This window comes from Salvelinus fontinalis, chromosome 9 (genome assembly GCF_029448725.1).
Source record: "Salvelinus fontinalis isolate EN_2023a chromosome 9, ASM2944872v1, whole genome shotgun sequence".
NCBI lineage: Eukaryota > Metazoa > Chordata > Actinopteri > Salmoniformes > Salmonidae > Salvelinus > Salvelinus fontinalis.
This window is the reverse complement of record NC_074673.1, coordinates 2,036,091-2,053,287: the sequence shown is the minus strand read 5'-3', so window position 1 is coordinate 2,053,287 and position 17,197 is coordinate 2,036,091. Positions and strand designations below refer to the sequence as shown.

General features: G+C 43.4%; 1 non-coding gene across 1 annotated transcript; it reads right to left on the bottom strand.

Annotated features, from left to right (window-relative positions):
• Positions 1 to 17,105: 17,105 nt before the first annotated feature.
• Positions 17,106 to 17,177, bottom strand: trnaq-cug (transfer RNA glutamine (anticodon CUG)). Its single transcript has one exon. It is a non-coding gene; the product is annotated as a tRNA-Gln (tRNA).
• Between the last annotated feature and the right edge of the window lie 20 nt (positions 17,178 to 17,197).

The window sequence follows — 17,197 nt, the reverse complement described above, 5'->3', positions numbered from 1 at the left end:
GCTTTTAGTCCACACAGGTTTGGATGCTAACATTAAATGATCTTAACTAGTTCACACATATTCTAGTATTTTTCATCCGGTCCACACAGGTTTGGATGTTCATCCGGTCCACACAGGTTTGGATGTTCATCCGGTCCACACAGGTTTGGATGTTCATCCGGTCCACACAGGTTTGGATGTTAATGTTAGATGGCAGTTCCAGACCTGCCAACCCTGTCCAACTTTTTAGAGTACCGGAGGCACGCGCAAATTGGAGATTCAACTCGCAAATCTAGTGCAAAGGCATTTCTGAAGCATTGACTCTATAGCTAATACCGGACACTCATTCATTCTTCATCACGCAGTCTTCTAAACTCCCCACTCCATTTAATGCCAAGATGTTTATTTATCATTATACTTTTGTAATGCTTTTAGTGGCGTGGATCATAATTACAGTTACAGTTTATCAGGTTGCGTGATCCTCGTAATGTTACGTGGAAAATACAACTAATGGGAGGCAGAATTAAATGTATTTCACACTCGCACAAATGCGACCAGTTATTTTTCATATTTGCATTTCATTTCTTTCACGAGCAAATGCGAGTGAACTGCTGGCACTTTAGAGCCCACTGAATGTCCATCTTATGTTCGCTAACGTTAGCTTGAAACAATTAGTGTTTACCTTTCCACAACCCACGGAGTCGAAAAGGGATTTGTACATGTGTTACCGTACAGCTGACAGTCGGCCAACTCAGCATCACAACAAACAGGAGGGGCAGACACCGGGTAGCTACGTCCAATAATAATGTATTCATCTCCATGTCAGTTGACACAAACTCCGTACATGTCTCTGTGTTGCAGCTCGAGAATCGGGATGTTAGATTTACTCAGTGGAATTATTTTTTATTAAAATGCAACAAAAAAATCTAATAATAATCAGGCCCATTCATTTCTGCCTACTTTTAAAACCTGTTGGGGATGGGGGCGCTGTTTAGACTATTTATGCTAATTTGGTAATTTTTGAAACGGCTTCCCACAAAATCCTTGATCGTACAATATGCATATTATTATTATTATTGGATAGAAAACAGTCTATAGTTTCTATAGGAGTTGAAATTTTGTCTCTAAGTGGAACAGAGCCCATTCTACAGCAATTTCCCTGACATGGATTCAGATTTCAGAAATGTTGGCCACTGTTCTGAAGTCAGTTAAAAGGGCACTGATTTTGCTATGACTATACGGACACTTCTTACGTCTTCCCCTGGATGCCTTTACGTGATGACGATTCCAATGGGGTCGATTGCGCGTTCACAGGCCCTACAAATGAAAAAACCCTGAGGCTAGTCATTCTTTTGGAGCTGCGTCATGCGCCTAGAGGACACCGGCGCGCACCTGTTCCAAGCATTAGTTTAGCCTGTTATATTTCTCCGGTCATCTTTTCACTCGTTATAGGAGTTAAAAACATCATAAGGTAGTTAATTTAAAGCGTTTTATAGCAATTTATATCCGTTTAGTGCGATTTTGGGACATTTCTTTTTGAAACGATGTGAATAGTTGGGCACGCTTTTCAGTTCATCCCGAACGCAGTTGGCATTTCGACATGGCAAGAGGACAGCTTTCCACCAAAAGACGATTTCTCCCAAGAAAGGATCCTTTGCCCAAGATACTGATGGAAGAACAGCTCAAGGTAGGACATTTTTATTATGATAAATCGTGTTTCTGTCGAAACATTTTAGTGGCTTAGGACGCCATGTTTTATGACGTAGCTTCGCTAGGCGCAAACTGTATTGAAAAGTAAGGATAAATTAAAAAATGTTATTCCGCAATTGTATTAAGAATTAAATTGTCTATCAATCCCTGTCCACCCTATATTTTTTAGTCACGTTTATGAGTATTTATGTATAAGAGTAGATCACTGTCTAAGTGGCGCAAGGACATATTATGACCAGCTGAGTTACATTTCACATTGTCTAACCATGATTTTGGTGGCTAAATATAAACGTTTTCGATCAAACTGTATATGCATTGTGTAATATGATGTTACAGGAGTGTCATCTGAAGAATTCTGAGAAGGTTAGTGAAAAAATTAATATCTTTTGGCGATGTTGACTTTTATCGCTCACTTTGGCTAGAATCAATGCTGGGCTGCTATGTGGTATGTGCTATGCTAATATAACGATTTATTGTGTTTTCGCTGTAAGACACTTAGAAAATCTGAAATATTGTCTGTATTCACAGGATCTGTGTCTTTCGATTCGTGTATGCTGTGTATTTTTACGAAATGTTTGATGATTAGTAAGTAGGTAAACACGTTGCTCTAAGTAGTTTTTCTATTCCATTTGTGACGGTGGGTGCAATTGTAACCTATGCCATCTACCTGAAATATGCACTTTTTTCTAACAAAACCTATCCCATACCATAAATATGTTATCAGACTGTCATCTAATGAGTTTTTTTGTTGGTTAGGGGCTATAAATATCTTAGTTTAGCCGAATTGGTGATGGCTACTGGTGTTGGTGGACAAATAAAAGATGGTGGATTATGCTAATGTATTTTTAGGTAATAGATGTACATCTTTACATATTGTGTCTTCCCTGTAAAACATTTTAAAAATCGGACATGTTGACTGGATTCACAAGATCTGTGTCTTTCATTAGCTGTATTGGACTTTAATGTGTGAAAGTTAAATATTTTAAAAAAATATATTTTTTGAATTTCGCGGCACTGGTTTTTCAGTGGGGGGGGGGGGTGCCGCTAGCGCCACGCTGATCCTAGACAGGTTGGATCTCGTACCTGCATACATGGACAGAGAATTGAGTAGTTGTTACGCAAAATACGTGCATGTTGGCAGGTCTGCAGTTCCCTCGGAACTCACCCTATCTATCTGTGTCAGTTCGGGACACCGTAACCACCCACCGACGACCCTCCCTGGCTTCTCCTTCAGTGGAGGGCGGGTTTACTTGAGCCACTTGGTGTGGCCCCTGTGCACGGTTAACCCGGGTCCTCAGGGGCCGCCAGCAGATGGAGCTTTGTGTCCCATCTGGGTCACCCTGGTGGTGGAAATTCTCAATCGAGTGATAGAGACTTTGTCATTTCTTCAAACCTATCATCTTTATTTAATATCGATTAACTATTGCAATAACGAAGCTGGTCAACCCCACACTAGTAGTTATGAAAGTATCGTACTATTATTTGTCAACTATCAATATTCATACAGATATAGTAAACATAGCAGGTAAATACATAATTTCCCCCCGATTGTTCAGTTTGGCCGGGCGGCGAGAACTAGGAAGAGTCTTGGTGGTTCCAAACTTCTTCCATTTAAGAATGATGGAGGCCTCTGTGTTCTTGGAGACCTTCAATGTTGCATAAATGTTTTGGTCCCCTTCCCCAGATCTGTGCCTCGTCACAATCCTGTCTCTGAGCTCTACGGACAATTCCTTCAACCTCATGGCTTGGTTTTTTTCTCTGACATGCACTGTCAACTGTAGGAACTTATATAGACAGGTGTCTGCTTTTCCAAATCATGTCCAATCAATTGAATTTACCACAGGTGGACTCCAATCAAGTTGTAGAAACATCTCAAGGATGATCAATGGAAACAGGATGCACCTGAGCTCAATTTCGAGTCTCATAGCAAAGGGTCTGAATACTTATGTAAATAAGGTATTTCTGTTTTTTATATTTAATAAATATGCTATAAACCTGTTTTTGCTTTGTCATTATGGGCTATTGTGTGATGATTGATGTGGATTTGTTTTTATTTTATCCATTTTAGAATAAGGCTGTAACATAACAAAATGTGGAGAAGGTGAAGGGACCTGAATACTTCCTGAAAGCACTGTACGTCATAGTTCTCAATCAGGGAGAAAGACTCCCTGTAATGGAGCACCAACAAGCCTAGAGAGACATAAGTCACAGCTGGACCAAGTTCCTAATAAGTAGGCTTACCTTTCAATCCAAAACCAATCAGATCGCCTCATAACCAGTTACTAGGCTACATATTTATCTCCATAGTAATTGGGGGTCCTGTACGGCTCAGTTCGTAGAGCTTAGCAACTGCAACACCAGTGTTGAGAGTTTGATTCCCACAGGGCACCAGTATTTATGCCCTCACTACTGTAAGTCACTCTGGTTAAGAACGTCTGCTAAATGACAAAATGTAATTGTAAAATGAAGATTTGTTTGTAATTGAAGGCCTATATTGAAGGCGATGTTACTGGACCAGAAAGAGAAGGGTTCTAGTCCGACTCCTTGGTGTTTTCCACGTGGTGTTACCGCCTGAGTTTAACGTGTATTAGATGTAGATGTATGTTTGTTCCTACACACCATATCCCATAACGTCCAAGTGGAATTGTGCTTTTAGAGACAAATTAATACAAATCTAATAACTGAAATGTCTTGAGTCAATATGTCAAGCTTAAATAAGTTCAGGAGTAAAAATGTGCTTAACGAGTCACGTAATAAGTTGCATGGACTCTGTGTGTAATAATAGTGTTTAACATGATTTCTGAATGACTACCTCATCTCTGTACCCCACACATACAATTATCTGTAAGGTCCCTCAGTCGAGCAGTGAATTTAAAACACAGATTCAACCACAAAGACCAGGGAGGTTTCCCAATGCCTTACGAAGAAGGGCACCTATTGGTAGATTTTTTCAAAAGCAGACATTGAATATCCCTTTGAACATGGTGAAGTTATTAATTACACTTTGGATGATGTATTAATACATCCGGTTGTACTATCCGATACGTCAGTCCTAACCCGCCCTGCTGATAGGGGTGGGTCGGTTGTACTATCCGATACGTCAGTCCTAACCCGCCCTGCTGATAGGGGTGGGTCGGTTGTACTATCCGATACGTCAGTCCTAACCCGCCCTGCTGATAGGGGTGGGTCGGTTGTACTATCCGATACGTCAGTCCTAACCCGCCCTGCTGATAGGGGTGGGTCGGTTGTACTATCCGATACGTCAGTCCTAACCCGCCCTGCTGATAGGGGTGGGTCGGTTGTACACCCCTAGAAAAAAATAAATAATAATAAATACAAATAAAATACATCCAGTTACTACAAAGATACAGGTGTCCTTCCTAACTCAGTTGCCGGAGAGGAAGGAAACCGCTCAGTGATTTCACCATGAGGCCAATGGTGATTTTAAAACAGTTACAGAGTTTAATGGCTGTGATAGGAGAAAACTGAGGATGGATCAACAACATTGTAGTGACTCCACAATACTAACCTAAATGACAGAGTGAAAAGAAGGAATATTCCAAAATATGCATTCTGTTTGCAATAAGGCACTAAAGTAAAACTGCAGAAAATGTGGCAAAGAAATACATTTTATTTCCTGAATACAAAGTGTTATGTTCGGGGGAAAATCCAATACAACACATTACTGAGTACCCCTCTCCATATTTTCAAGCATGCTGGTGGCTGCATCATGTTATGGGTATGATTGCCATCGGCAAGGACTACAGAGTTTTTTAGAGTAAAAAGAAACGGAATGGAGCTAAGCACAGGAAAAATCCCAGAGGAAAACCTGGTTCAGCCTGCTTTCCAACAGACACTGGGAGACAAATTCACCATTCAGCTGGACGATAACCTAAAACACAAAGCCAAATATACACTGGAGTTGCTTACCAAGATGACATTGAACGTTCCTGAGTGGCCAAGCTACAGTTTCGACATTAAATCGTCTCGACAATCTATGGTAAGACTTGAAAATGGTTGTCTAGCAATGATCAACAACCAACTTGACAGAGCATGACATTTTTTTTAAAGGATAATGTGTAAATATTGTACAATCCAGGTGTGCAAAGCTCTTAAAGACTTACCCAGAAAGACTCCCAGCTGTAATCCTTTCCATAAGGGATTCTAACATGTATCGACTCAGGGGGGTGAATACTTCTGTCAAGTAGATCTGTATTACATTTTTAATACATTTACAAATATTTCTTAAAACATGCTTTGACTTTGTCATTATGAGTCTTTTGAGTAGATGGGTGAGTAAAAAATAGACTTAATACATTTTGAATTCAGGCTATGACACAACAACAAGTGGAATAAGTCCAAGGCACTCTCTGCTCTGATAGGCTACAATGTATTCCCTGCCCAATGAGCCCTGCCCAATGAGCCCTGCCCAATGAGCCCTGCCCAATGAGCCCTGCCCAATGAGCCCTGCCCATCTCCCCTAACCGTGGTATTTCTACTGAACATGTAGGTTGCTCACCTGCACATCCTCAGACTCCTTTTAGAAGTAAGAGTTATTTTGTACCTCCAGCTAATCGCAATCACTCTACTGAGACATATTGCAGACTCGTTGAAAAATATGTTGTTTATCTCCTTAAGCACAAACAGGAGTACATATCTTTACATCATTTACCTAAAGATGAAAAACAAGCTTTGCTTGATTTACAATCTGATACGTCAGTCCTTACCCGCCCTGCTGATAAGGGTGGGTCGGTTGTACAATCCGATAGGTCAGCCCTTACCCACCCTGTTGATAAAGGTGGATCGGTTGTACAATCCGATACGTCAGTCCTAGCCCGCCCTGCTGATAAGGGTGGATCGGTTGTACAATCCGATACGTCAGTCCTAGCCCGCCCTGCTGATAAGGGTGGGTCGGTTGTACTCATGGATAGGACAGTTTATGTAAATGAGTGTCATAGACAACTGTTTGACAACACCTTTTACAAGAAACTCAGAAGTGACCCCACTTCCCAATTTCAGAATACTATCTTTACTGTAATAGATGGGTATTTAAGTTCTGGTCAGTTAACCAAAAAAGAACATGACTTTCTGGCTATTCAACACCCTAAAATTGCTACTTTTTATACTTTACCAAAATGAATCAAGAATGTTACTAAACCTCCAGGGCAGCCTATTGTAGCGGGAATTGATGCAGTAACGGCCCCTCTATCGACTTTTGTTGACTTTTTTATGAGACCACTCACAGAACAGCTCCCCTCCTAAAGGACACCAGCAGTATGATCTCAGAACAGCTCCCCTCCTAAAGGACACCAGCAGTATGGTCTCAGAACAGCTCCCCTCCTAAAGGACACCAGCAGTATGATCTCAGAACAGCTCCCCTCCTAAAGGACACCAGCAGTATGATCTCAGAACAGCTCCCCTCCTAAAGGACACCAGCAGTATGATCTCAGAACAGCTCCCCTCCAATGTAAAGGACACCAGCAGTATGATCTCAGAACAGCTCCCCTCCTAAAGGACACCAGCAGTATGATCTCAGAACAGCTCCCCTCCTAAAGGACACCAGCAGTATGGTCTCAGAACAGCTCCCCTCCTAAAGGACACCAGCAGTATGATCTCAGAACAGCTCCCCTCCTAAAGGACACCAGCAGTATGATCTCAGAACAGCTCCCCTCCTAAAGGACACCAGCAGTATGATCTCAGAACAGCTCCCCTCCTTTGTAAAGGACACCAGCAGTATGATCTCAGAACAGCTCCCCTCCTAAAGGACACCAGCAGTATGGTCTCAGAACAGCTCCCCTCCTAAAGGACACCAGCAGTATGGTCTCAGAACAGCTCCCCTCCTAAAGGACACCAGCAGTATGGTCTCAGAACAGCTCCCCTCCTAAAGGACACCAGCAGTATGGTCTCAGAACAGCTCCCCTCCTAAAGGACACCAGCAGTATGATCTCAGAACAGCTCCCCTCCTAAAGGACACCAGCAGTATGATCTCAGAACAGCTCCCCTCCTAAAGGACACCAGCAGTATGATCTCAGAACAGCTCCCCTCCAATGTAAAGGACACCAGCAGTATGATCTCAGAACAGCTCCCCTCCTATGTAAAGGACACCAGCAGTATGATCTCAGAACAGCTCCCCTCCTAAAGGACACCAGCAGTATGGTCTCAGAACAGCTCCCCTCCTTTGTAAAGGACACCAGCAGTATGATCTCAGAACAGCTCCCCTCCTAAAGGACACCAGCAGTATGATCTCAGAACAGCTCCCCTCCTAAAGGACACCAGCAGTATGATCTCAGAACAGCTCCCCTCCTTTGTAAAGGACACCAGCAGTATGATCTCAGAACAGCTCCCCTCCTAAAGGACACCAGCAGTATGATCTCAGAACAGCTCCCCTCCTTTGTAAAGGACACCAGCAGTATGATCTCAGAACAGCTCCCCTCCTAAAGGACACCAGCAGTATGGTCTCAGAACAGCTCTCCTCCTAAAGGACACCAGCAGTATGGTCTCAGAACAGCTCCCCTCCTAAAGGACACCAGCAGTATGATCTCAGAACAGCTCCCCTCCTAAAGGACACCAGCAGTATGATCTCAGAACAGCTCCCCTCCTAAAGGACACCAGCAGTATGGTCTCAGAACAGCTCCCCTCCTAAAGGACACCAGCAGTATGATCTCAGAACAGCTCCCCTCCTAAAGGACACCAGCAGTATGATCTCAGAACAGCTCCCCTCCTAAAGGACACCAGCAGTATGGTCTCAGAACAGCTCCCCTCCTAAAGGACACCAGCAGTATGGTCTCAGAACAGCTCCCCTCCTAAAGGACACCAGCAGTATGATCTCAGAACAGCTCCCCTCCTAAAGGACACCAGCAGTATGATCTCAGAACAGCTCCCCTCCTAAAGGACACCAGCAGTATGGTCTCAGAACAGCTCCCCTCCTAAAGGACACCAGCAGTATGATCTCAGAACAGCTCCCCTCCTTTGTAAAGGACACCAGCAGTATGGTCTCAGAACAGCTCCCCTCCTAAAGGACACCAACAGTATGATCTCAGAACAGCTCCCCTCCTTTGTAAAGGACACCAGCAGTATGATCTCAGAACAGCTCCCCTCCTAAAGGACACCAGCAGTATGATCTCAGAACAGCTCCCCTCCTAAAGGACACCAGCAGTATGGTCTCAGAACAGCTCCCCTCCTAAAGGACACCAGTAGTATGATCTCAGAACAGCTCCCCTCCTTTGTAAAGGACACCAGCAGTATGATCTCAGAACAGCTCCCCTCCTAAAGGACACCAGCAGTATGATCTCAGAACAGCTCCCCTCCTAAAGGACACCAGCAGTATGATCTCAGAACAGCTCCCCTCCTAAAGGACACCAGCAGTATGATCTCAGAACAGCTCCCCTCCTAAAGGACACCAGCAGTATGATCTCAGAACAGCTCCCCTCCTAAAGGACACCAGCAGTATGATCTCAGAACAGCTCCCCTCCTAAAGGACACCAGCAGTATGATCTCAGAACAGCTCCCCTCCTAAAGGACACCAGCAGTATGGTCTCAGAACAGCTCCCCTCCTAAAGGACACCAGCAGTATGATCTCAGAACAGCTCTCCTCCTAAAGGACACCAGCAGTATGATCTCAGAACAGCTCCCCTCCTAAAGGACACCAGCAGTATGATCTCAGAACAGCTCCCCTCCTAAAGGACACCAGCATCATTCTGTTAGAATAATATAGCCCTTGCCCCGCTCCTATCCCAATTGTCCTTTGTATATTATTTATATATACTTGTGTTCCCCGATGTACTTCCTGTATGTCACGTTCTGACCTTTATTTCCTTTGTCTTGTCTTTATTTAGTTTGGTCAGGGCGTGAGTTGGGGTGGGCAGTCTATGTTTGTATTTCTATGTTTTCCTATTTCTGTGTTTGGCCTGATATGGTTCTCAATCAGAGGCAGTTGTTTTGTGTTGTCTCTGATTGGGAACCATATTTAGGTAGCCTGTTTTCTGTTGGGGTTTGTGGGTGGTTGTTTTCAGTCTTTGTGTGTCTGCACCAGATAGAACTGTTTCGGTTGTCACGTTTGTTTGTTTTGTATTTTGGAAGTGTTCAGTTTATTGTCTTTGATTAAACATGATGAACACTAATCACGCTGCGCTTTGGTCCTCTCCTTCTTCCACAGAAGAAAACCGTTACACTGTATTGTTTTGTTGTTAATAAAATAAATACAAAAATAACTAGGATTTTTAAAATGTGTTTCTTTTCTTGTCTCGGTGCCTCTCATTTTAAAGCGTCAATCAGCAGTTAAACAATATCAAAGCGCTCTCCCCGTGCCTCTTTCTGTAAAAACATGAGGGATGGGGCTGAAGAAATGTAACCACTCTCAAAATCATAGACAACGCTATGGATGCAAGGACAGACCATCCATGATATACACATTTTAGTTTTAACCATGTTTTGAGATAGTGTTTAAGTTTACTTTGTTTAGAAACATTGGAGTAAAACAAGCTTCTATTTTGGGTTCTGACAGTTGAACTCAGCTCATGAGGCATTTAGAAATCCAGAAATGGATGTAGGAACTGCATATTGCTCCTTTAAACAATTAAAGTTCACTCAAGTACATTTCCATTATAAAGTATTTCCATTGTAAAACCTGTGATAGATCATGTGAGTGGTTCGATCTAGCTTCTGTAGATGCTGCTAATGCTGAACACTTGAAAGAGGGCGTTCTACCGAAGATTCACACAAATCTATCTGTGGTTCTACTGCACGCATGTGATTATTCCTGGGTAGTGTAATAATTTCCTTCTACAGCAGTGATCATCAACTAGATTCAGCCACGGGCCGATTTTTTTTCTTGAGCCGATGGTCGTGTGCCCGACTAAAACATAATTATTTCAAACCTTGCTGAAATTTGTATATGATCATGTCTCTCTCTCTTATGCGTGGGAATACTTGGGGACAGATTTCTAAAATTAAAATCACTTGGAGATGATTTCCTGGTGTTTTTACAGTCAGTCTTATGTCCAACAATGAAAATTCCACCCCAAAATGTGAATTATTTTTTTATCCGAAAATAAAACCACCCGGTGGGCCACATTCGGCACGCGGGCTGCCAGTTGGGAAACCCTGTTCTACAGTATTTCATTTTGACGGTGTTTACGTTGCCATTCTCCTTCTATGGATAAGAGAGAGACCAGAGATGGTCAGGGCAATCCAGAAAGAAACTCAAACAGTTCTTGACTTTACTAGAGAGGAAACTATACTGAATACAAAAAGAAACGCAACATGCAACAATTAAAGATTTTACTGAGGTAAGGTTCAAATAAGGAAATCAGTCAATTAAAAGAAATTCCCTAATTTATGGATTTCACGTGACTGGGAATACAGATATGCAGCTGTTGGTCACAGATACCTTAAATAAAAAAAGCTGGGGCATGGATCAGAAATCCAGTCAGTATCTGGTGTGACCACCGTTTGCCTCGATCATAGCAGCACATCTCCTTCCCATAGAATGAAATCAAATTGTATTTGTCAGATACGTGGAATATTTGATTTATTAGTAATTTATTTAACTAGGCAATACAACAGGTGTAGACAGTGAAATGCTTAGTTACAAGCCCTCAACCAACAATGCAGTTCAAGAAATGGAGTTAAGAAAATATTTACTAAATAAACTAAAGTAAAGAAAAAATGTATTTTTATTATAACAAATGAAATATACAAAAATAAAAAATGACACAATATAGTAATAACGGGGATATATACAGGGGGTAAAGTTACATAGATAATAAACAGCGAGTGGTGGGGACAATGTAAACAGTGTGATCAGTCTGTCGATTGTTTCCTGTGGAATGTTGAATATTTGCGGGAACTAGAACACATTGTCGTACACGTCGATCCAGAGCATCCCAAACGGGCTCAGTGGGTGACATGACTGGTCAGAACGCAGGACATGGAAGAACTGGGACATTTTCAGCGGCAAGGAATTGTGTACAGATCCTTGTGACATGGGGCCGTGCATTGTCATGCTGAAACATGAGGTGATGGTGGTGGATGAATGGCATGACAGTTTTTTTATTTTTTATTTATTTAACCTTTATTTAACCAGGTAGGCACATTGAGAACACGTTCTCATTTACAATTGCGACCTGGCCAAGATAAAGCAAAGCAGTTCGACACATACAACAACACATAGTTACACATGGAGTAAAAACAAACATATAGTCAATAATACAGTGAAAAAAATAAAAAAAATAAGTCTATATACAATGTGAGCAAGTGAGGTGAGATAAGGGAGGTGAAGGCAAACAGATATATGTATAAATAAATAAAAATATAAAAAGGCCATGGAGGCGAAGTGAGTACAACACAGCAAGTAAAAAAAAAAGTAAAAAAAACACTGGAATGGTTGGTTTGCATTGGAAGAAAGTGCAAAGTAGAGACAGAAATAATGGGGTGCAAAGGAGCAAAATAAATTAATAAATAAATACAGTAGGTAAAGAGGTAGTTGTTTGGGCTAAATTGTAGATGGGTTATGTACAGGTGCAGTAATCTATGAGCTGCTCTGACAGCTGGTGCTTAAAGCTAGTGAGGGAGATAGGTGTTTCCAGTTTCAGAGATTTTTGTAGTTCGTTCCAGTCATTGGCAGCAGAGAACTGGAAGGAGAGGCGTCCAAAGGAAGAATTGGTTTTGGGGGTGACTAGAGAGATATACCTGCTGGAGCGCGTGCTACAGGTAGGTGCTGCTATGGTGACCAGCGAGCTGAGATAAGGGGGGACTTTACCTAGCAGGGTCTTGTAGATGACCTGGAACCAGTGGGTTTGGCGACAAGTATGAAGCGAGGGCCAGCCAACGAGAGTGTACAGGTCGCAGTGGTGGGTAGTATATGGGGCTTTGGTGACAAAACGGATGGCACTGTGATAGACTGCATCCAATTTATTGAGTAGGGTTTTGGAGGCTATTTTGTAAATGACATCACCGAAGTCGAGGATTGGGAGGATGGTCAGTTTTACAAGGGTATGTTTGGCAGCATGAGTAAAGGATGCTTTGTTGCGGAATAGGAAGCCAATTCTAGATTTGACTTTGGATTGGAGATGTTTGATGTGGGTCTGGAAGGAGAGTTTACAGTCTAACCAGACACCTAGGTATTTGTAGTTGTCCACATATTCTAAGTCAGAGCCGTCCAAAGGAGTGATGTTGGACAGGCGGGCAGGAGCAGGCAGCGATCGGTTGAAGAGCATGCATTTGGTTTTACTTGTATTTAAGAGCAGTTGGAGGCCACGGAAGGAGAGTTGTATGGCATTGAAGCTCGCCTGGAGGGTTGTTAACACAGTGTCAAAAGAAGGGCCAGAAGTATACAGAATAGTGTCGTCTGCGTAGAGGTGGATCAGAGAATCACCAGCAGCAAGAGCGACATCATTGATGTAAACAGAGAAGAGAGTCGGTCCAAGAATTGAACCCTGTGGCACCCCCATAGAGACTGCCAGAGGCCCGGACAACAGACCCTCCGATTTGACACACTGAACTCTATCAGAGAAGTAGTTGGTGAACCAGGCGAGGCAATCATTAGAGAAACCAAGGCTGTCGAGTCTGCCAATGAGGATGTGGTGATTGACAGAGTCAAAAGCCTTGGCCAGGTCAATGAATACGGCTGCACAGTATTGTTTCCTATCGATGGCGGTTACGATATCGTTTATGACCTTGAGCGTGGCTGAGGTGCACCCATGACCAGCTCTGAAACCAGATTGCATAGCGGAGAAGGTGTGGTGTGATTCGAAATGGTCGGTAATCTGTTTGTTGACTTGGCTTTCGAAGACCTTAGAAAGGCAGGGTAGGATTGATATAGGTCTGTAGCAGTTAGGGTCAAGGGTGTGCCCCCCTTTAAAGAGGGGGATAACCGCAGCTGCTTTCCAATCTTTGGGGATCTCAGACGACACGAAAGAGAGGTTGAAGAGGCTAGTAATAGGGGTGGCAACAATTTCAGCAGATAGTTTTAGAAAGAAAGGGTCCAGATTATCTAGCCCGGCTGATTTGTAAGGGTCCAGATTTTGCAGCTCATTAAGAACATCAGCTGACTGTATTTGGGAGAAAGAGAAATGGGGAAGGCTTGGGCGAGTAGCAGAGGGGAGGGCAGTGCTGTTGTCCGGGGTAGGGGTAGCCAGGTGGAAAGCATGGCCAGCCGTAGAAAAATGCTTATTGAAATTCTCAATTATAGTGGATTTGTCGGTGGTGACAGTGTTTCCTATCTTCAGTGCAGTTGAAAGCTGGGAGGAGGTGTTCTTATTCTCCATGGACTTTACGGTGTACCAGAACTTTTTTGAATTTGTGTTGCAGGAAGCAAATTTCTGCTTGAAAAAGCTAGCCTTGGCTGTTCTAACTGCCTGTGTATATTGGTTTCTGGCTTCCCTGAAAAGTTGCATATCACGGGGGCTGTTCGATGCTAATGCAGAACGCCATAGGATGTTTTTCTGTTGGTTAAGGGCAGTCAGGTCAGGAGAGAACCAAGGGCTATATCTGTTCCTGGTTCTAAATTTCTTGAATGGGGCATGCTTATTCAAGATGGTGAGGAAGGCATTTTTAAAAAAATGACCAGGCATCCTCTACTGACGGGATGAGATCAATATCCTTCCAGGATACCCCGGCCAGGTCGATTAGGAAGGCCTGCTCGCTGAAGTGTTTCAGGGAGCGTTTGACAGTGATGAGTGGAGGTCGTTTGACCGCTGACCCATTACGGATGCAGGCAATGAGGCAGTGATCGCTGAGATCTTGGTTGAAAACAGCAGAGGTGTATTTGGAGGGCAAGTTTGTTAGGATGATATCTATGAGGGTACCCGTGTTTACGGAATTGGGGTGGTACCTGGTAGGTTCATTGATAATTTGTGTGAGATTGAGGGCATCAAACTTAGATTGTAGGGTGGCTGGGGTGTTGAGCATGTTCAAATTTAGGTCGCCTAGCAGCACGAGCTCTGAAGATAGATGGGGGGCAATCAGTTCACATATAGTGTCCAGAGCACAGCTGGGGGCAGAGGGTGGTCTATAGCAGACGGCAACGGTGAGAGACTTGTTTTTAGAGAGGTGGATTTTTAAAAGTAGAAGTTCAAATTGTTTGGGAACAGACCTGGATAGTATAACAGAACTCTGCAGGCAGTCTTTGCAGTAGATTGCAACACCGCCCCCTTTGGCCGTTCTATCTTGTCTGAAAATATTGTAATTGGGGATAAAAATGTCTGAATTTTTGGTGGTCTTTCTAAGCCAGGATTCAGACACGGCTAAAACATCCGGGTTGGTAGAGTGTGCTAAAGCAGTGAACAAAACAAACTTAGGGAGGAGGCTTCTAATGTTAACATGCATGAAGCCAAGGCTATTACGGTTACAGAAGTCATCAAAAGAGAGCGCCTGGGGAATAGGAGTGGAGCCAGGTACTGCAGGGCCTGGATTCACCTCTACATCACCAGAGGAACAGAGGAGAAGTAGGATAAGGGTACGGCTAAAAGCTATGAGAATTGGTCGCCTAGAGCTACTAGAGCAGAGAGTAAAAGGAAGTTTTTGGGGGCGATAAAATAGTTTAAAGGAATAATGTACAGACAAAGGTATGGTAGGATGTGAATACAGTGGAGGTAAACCTAGGTATTGAGTGATGATGAGAGAGATCTTGTCTCTAGAAACATCATTGAAACCAGGTGATGTCATCGCATATGTGGGTGGTGAAACTGAGAGGTTGGATATGGTATAGAGAGCAGGGCTAGAATCTCTACAGTGAAATAAGCCAATAAACACTAACCAGAACAGCAATGGACAAGGCATATTTACATTAAGGAGAGGCATGCATAATCGAGTGATCAATAAGGGTCCAGTGAGTAGAGGTTGGTTGGGGTCGTGGCGATCCAGACAGCTGGCCGGGTATATGGCTATCGGTAGCAGCATAGGATGGAGGTCTGTTTGTAGATACCTCGTGCGTTTCCGTCGGTAGGTTCCGTGTAGTGGGGTTTTGTTCAGATAGCAGCCGATAAGACAGCTAACGATTAGCGGGCCTCAGATGAGCGTTCAGGTAACGTCGGGACGGAGGTGCCGGTTGGATAAATCCCTCGTGCAGATAACGTCGGCAGTCAGTCGTGAAGGCCCGGTGAGGTTCCGTTTCTGCAGCAGCAACAAAAGAAACGGGTCCGGATGGTGATGGAACTCCTCAGCTGGCTAGCTCCAGCATGATTTGAGTTTGCTCCGGGGTCGACGTAAGCCAATAGTCACACGGTATGCAGCTAGCTAGCTGCGAAATCAAGGTGCAAGTGTCCAGAGCCTGCGGTTGGAATCCGGGGAAACTGAGAGAAAAAAAGTCCCGTAATGCTCCGGTCCGAGTCGCGTTGCACAAAAGTGCCGGTAGATTATCGGGCTAAAGGAATAGCTGATGACCGCAAAACGTGGGCAGCTGAAACACCAACGCTAGCCAGCAAACCGGCTAATTTCGGGGCAGCTACAGATTAGCTTCTGGCTAGCTATCAGAGTAGCTTCTGGTTAGCTTTCAGGCTAGCTTCTGAATTAGCCCCTGGCTAGCTTCCACGATGGATTTTCAGATTGAGGTAAATAATACTTATTGTAATTGGTGAAGCGGGTTGCAGGAAAGCTTTTGCAGGAAAGCTTTTGTAGTTGAGTTCTTGGATAATAAAATAAATAAAAGATATGTGAAGAAAAGGTGTAAATATATATATATACAGGACACGACACGACAATACGGAAAAAGACGTCTGAACTGCTAAGCCACCTTGGATATGGACAATGGGCCTCAGGATCTCATCACGGTATCTCTGTGCATTCAAAATGCCATCGACAAAATTGAATTATGTTTGTTGTCCATAGCTTATGACTGCCAATACCCCTCCGCCACCATGGGGCTCTCTGTTCACAACGTTGACAGAGGAAAACCACTAGCCCACACGACGCCATACACGTGGTCTGCAGTTGTGAGGCGGGTTGGATGTACTGCCAAATTCTCTGAAACAACGTTGGAGGAGGCTTATGGTAGAGATATTAACATTCCATTCTCTAGCAACAGCTCTGGTGGACATTCCTGCAGTCAGCATGCCAAATGCACACTCCTTCAAAATTTGAGACATCTGTGTTGTGACAAAATTTTAGAGTGGCCATTTGTTGGCCCCAGCACAAGGTGCACCTGTGTAATGATCATGCTGTTTAATCATATTCTTGATATGCCACACCTGTCAGGTGGATGGATTATATTGGCAACGGAGAATGGGGAATAGAGAGGAGTATGATTACTTGTTTAAGGTTAAACAAATTTGTGCACAACATTTGAGAGAAATTAGCCTTTTGTGCATATTTAAAATGTCTGTGATCTTTCTGCTGATGAAACATGTTGCCATTATATTGTTGTTCAATATATTTAATCTACAACTGCTTTGACTTGCAGCTAAGAACTTCAAAAGTTTAGGTCCTACCGAGATTTGAACTCGGATCGCAGGATTCAGAGTCCTGAGTGCTAACCATTACACCATAGAACCATACAATGCTAGCGCATACG